Here is a 5,000-nt window from a genome sequence, read left to right on the forward strand (position 1 = left end):
AAATTTATAGTCGTAGAAAAAACGGAAAAAAAAAAGCGCAACTCTATGGAGTTCAGTACCATATTTCACTTTACGCAGAAAAAAAAAAAGCAGAGAGCGTCCGATCGTTTAGCAATATGGGAACGACGAAGGAAAAACGAAATATTATCAGTTTTAGAAACAGGATAACAAAATAAGCGACAGCTTAAGCGGTAGTTAGAGTGACAGTTGAAATATTCGGTCGTTAGACGTGAGGCGGCCGAAAAACGGAGGGGAAAGGAGGATTGTTTAGTAAAAGAAAAAGCAGTTTAATGCTATAAACAGCACTTTTCATGTAGCTGCGATCTTTATGTTTGAGATCTGTATCTGTATCTGAAATCTTCTAACAGGAGGTCATCTGGGAAGACCTGATCTCTAGGTCCAACAGAGCGTGGACGAGCTCAGAGAACAGCTGATGACCACTGTCACTGTCGTTATTGGAGATGGCTCTATTTAAAAATGCCTCAAACTCCTCGTAGGTCAGCAGGAACTTCCTGATCTGATATTCTCCTACGAGGAAGTATTCGTTTCCGACGCTTGAAGTTCTGTATTCTCGTTTGCAGGTCTGAGTTTCGCTGTTTTGCTTAGCTACAAAACTCCTCTGTTTGTGTTCCTGCTTCTTTAAACAAAACAGGAGCTACAGTCGGTGTCTCGGTCTGCATTTCTTCTTCAACTGCGTCTTCTGTCTGGGTTTCCTGCTTCGGCACGAGCAGGAATCGACGTCTTCGGCGATGCAGGGGTTAGGAGGGTAACCTGAGGGGTTGGGGGAGTAGGGGGAGGAGGTAGAGGGGCGGGAGTTTGGCGATATGGAGAGGATGAGGGGGTGGGGATGTAATGCCGGGATCGAGGAGGTTGGGAGGAAGGTTGGGTGGTTTGTGGTACAGGAGGTAGGTTCGTTCTAGGATCGAACCTGGGGTTGCTGGGAGGTTTCCTGGTCGGTGATGGTTGCCGAGGTCTTGCAGGTGGAGGAGGGATGCCCTTCGCCTTCCAAATCCTCTGCAGTCTGACTGGGCATCCCTTAAACCAAGCTGATGTTGCTGGCTGCAGTTTAGGGCATCGGGCAACTGTGTGGCCCTTTTCCTTGTACTTTTTCAAGCACACTTCTGTCTCGTGTTTCGCACTGCACACTCCACAGATGTGTTTTTCTGATTTACATTCGTTCTTGTGGTGTCCATACCTCTGAACGACTTTGAAAGCATCTCAGAGGCTCTGGTACGAAGGCTTCTGTCTCATAAGTGCCAAGAATCCCAAGGCTGACCCTGGCTGGAATTTGGCCCTTGAAGGTCGCTTCTATCTTAAGAGTTTCCTGTCCATCTTTTGAAGTACATCTCTTGCTTCCATGATGTTGGGAACCTCGAGGACTCTTTCGATAGTTATGTATTTGGGGACTTTGCATATCATCCCCTTGCTTATTTTTGAAGCAGGATCAAGAAGGTGGCACAGGTTGTCTTTCCTCAGTAGTTCAGCAGCTTTTTGGTCCTTGGGAGTAATTATGAATTCTCCCCTTAAATTCGGTCTGGCTATTAGGTTGGCTTCTGGATATTTTTTCTCGAGGGCCCTGACTGCAGCATATGAGTCTGGCCCTCGATAACAACAGCTTTGAACTTGGGAGTGCCGGAAATTCCGCAAAACTCGCCGTATTCGGTGCCGATGTCGTAGGAGCAGGTTATTATTGGTCGAAATCGGTGGTACAATCTTCTTCTGTTTCTTCTTCTTCTTCTTTCTTACGGTGGCGAAGCCTTGCTCGTCCTCCAAGGGCGGTCCTCCCTGGGAGTACCGGGCGACAGGGGTCTCTTAGAGGCCATACTTGTCAAAATTGTAGTTTAAAATGACGAGAGTTACGTAACGCGCCTGTGCACGAAAATACGCCTTAAGATCCGCGCCCCCTGGAGGCAGTATTGCATCGATGGATGTAGAGTCGCTGTTTACTAACGTTCCTGTAATGAACCATCGAAATGATCCTTGAACGTGTCTACAGAGACCCATCCACCGACCCGCTGAATATCCCGAAACACGCCTTCGCTCTCTGCTGGAAATATGCACCAAGAAGGCTCCTTCATTAACCACCATGGCCATATGTACTTACAAATCGATGGTGTAGCGATGGGATCCCCCCTCGGGGTCCTGTTTGCGAACTTTACATGGGCATGGTGGAGGAGCGTGTCTTTAGGAGCATTAGGAAGCCATCTATATACGTAAGATATATAGATGACACTTTCATCCAAGCAGGAACGAGGGAGGAGATCGAGGAAATACGTCAAGCCTTCCACACCAACAGCCGTTTACGATTTACCATCGAATATAGCCGTGATGGCCGTCTTCCCTTCCTGGACGTCCTGGTTGAACAGAAGGAGGGTGCGTTCTCTACACGGGTTTACACGAAGCCCACGAACCTGGGAATGTGTCTGAACGGCGAGAGTGAATGCCCTGAACGCTATAAGGACACCACCATCAGCGCCTACGTCAGGAGAGCTCTTTCCCATTGTTCAACATGGGCAGACACCCATAAGGAGATGGAACGTGCAGCCCAGGTCCTAGTAAACAACGGACACACCAACCGAAGCATCCTAACGTCTTCAGGAAGAGCATGGAAGAATGGTACCTACAGGAACCCCGCCAGACCCCCAGCAGAAAATTAATTTTTTCTACAAGGGCACCTTCCATCGGCGGTATAAAGAAGACGAGCGAGCCCTACGGGAAATAATCAGGAATCACGTTTCCCCGACCGACAACAACAAGCAGATCAACTTGATCATATTTTATACAAGTAAAAAAAAAAACATGCAGTCTTATTATGAAAAATAACCCCGCACCGTTGCAGGATCCCTTGAAGAGGACGAACGTCATTTACAGGTACACGTGCCCAATCCGAGGATGCCTCGGAACTTACATCGGGATGACGTCAATGCGCCTCTCCAAGAGGATCTCCTGTCATGCGCAGGAAGGAGTGGTATTTAATCATGCAAGGACTGCCCATAATAAAAGAATCCGACGCAGCGACATCGTCGGTAACTTCGAGTTACGCGACCAGGCACCCGATCTACGTCGTTTGCGAATCTTAGAAGTGCTGCACATCGGGAGGGAGAAGCCCAGTTTGAACATCACACAAGAGACTTTCCTCCTCCCCACCGCCGTCAGGAGAGCAGCAGACACCGCCCCACAACGACCATCGCACCAGAGGGATCCTGAGGATGATAGAAGCATTAGCTCTCATCCTGAGGACGTCCCTAGTAACCCTGAGGGTGATCGCCAGCTCCAGCTCTCGCCCTGAGGACGACCTGGTAGCACGCCCTTCGAGGGGACCTCCACCATCACCAATAAGGATGAGGCTCCGCCCACGAAGAGGACAGCCAACCAGCAACGGGCCCCCTGATGACATCGCTCGTGACGTCACAGGTATTGCCCAATGAAAAGTGAGGTACCTGTTTCTTCAAGCCAACCGAATGCAATAAATAGCGTGAATACATCTGACACAGACCATTGCACTCAGCGATACCGTCCCGAAGATGGCCAAACGAGTGGCCGAAACAATGTTACGACAGGCCTTGAAAACCCGAAAAAGAAGAAATAACAAGAAATACCGGATAGACCCCTGACGACTACGGCCTGTTCCCGACCTACGAAACCCACCTGTATACCTGTTGACGACCCCAGCCTGTCCCTGATAACCAGTTTTGCTTTTGATAACACCAGCCCGCCCGAAATTTCCGTTGACGACCTACAGCACGATGAACATTGGACAGCTGCTTTATAATACCAGCGTGCCAAAGGAAAAGGAAAATCATAAGGAGAATTGAAAGAATATTGTACAAAATCAATTCTGTGAATTCTGCCATTATTTTTAATATTATTATTATTATTTATTATTATTATATTATTATTATTATTATTATTATTATTATTATTATTATTATTATTATTTCTTTATTTTTTTTTTTTTGCTCTATCACAGTCCTCCAATTCGACTGGGTGGTATTTATAGTGTGGGGTTGGGGATGCATCCTGCCTCCTTAGGAGTTCCATCACTTTTCTTACTATGTGCGCCGTTCTAGGATCACACTCTTCTGCATGAGTCCTGGAGCTACTTCAGCCTCTAGTTTTTCTAGATTCCTTTTCAGGGATCTTGGGATCGTGCCTAGTGCTCCTATGATTATGGGTACGATTTCCACTGGCATATCCCATATCCTTCTTATTTCTATTTGCAGGTCTTGATACTTATCCATTATTATTATTATTATTATTATTATTATTATTATTATTATTATTATTATTATTATTAGTTTTATTATTATGAATCTTCTTCTTCTTCTTATTATTATTATTATTATTATTATTATGCAACCCCAAGCCCCCCTTCTTCTTCTTCTTTTTAGTATTATTATTTATTTATTTTTTTTTTTTGCTCTATCACAGTCCTCCAATTCGACTGGGTGGTATTTATAGTGTTGGTTGGGGATGCATCCTGCCTCCTTAGGAGTCCATCACTTTTCTTACTATGTGCGCCGTTTCTAGGATCACACTCTTCTGCATGACTCCTGGAGCTACTTCAGCCTCTAGTTTTTCTAGATTCCTTTTCAGGGATCTTGGGATAGTGCCTAGTGCTCCTATGATTATGGGTACAATTTCCACTGGCATATCCCATATCCTTCTTATTTCTATTTTCAGATCTTGATACTTATCCATTTTTTCCCTCTCTTTCTCTTCAACTCTGGTGTCCCATGGTATTGCGACATCAATGAGTGATACTTTCTTCTTGACTTTGTCAATCAACGTCACGTCTGGTCTATTTGCACGTATCACCCTATCTGTTCTGATACCATAGTCTCAGAGGATCTTTGCCTGATCGTTTTCTATCACTCCCTCAGGTTGGTGCTCGTGCCACATATTACTGCAAGGTAGCTGATGTTTCTTGCACAGGCTCCAGTGGAGGGTATTATTATTATTATTATTATTATTATTATTATTGTTATTATTATTATTAT

Source organism: Macrobrachium nipponense, chromosome 11, assembly GCF_015104395.2.
Source record: "Macrobrachium nipponense isolate FS-2020 chromosome 11, ASM1510439v2, whole genome shotgun sequence".
Taxonomy (NCBI): Eukaryota; Metazoa; Arthropoda; class Malacostraca; order Decapoda; family Palaemonidae; genus Macrobrachium; species Macrobrachium nipponense.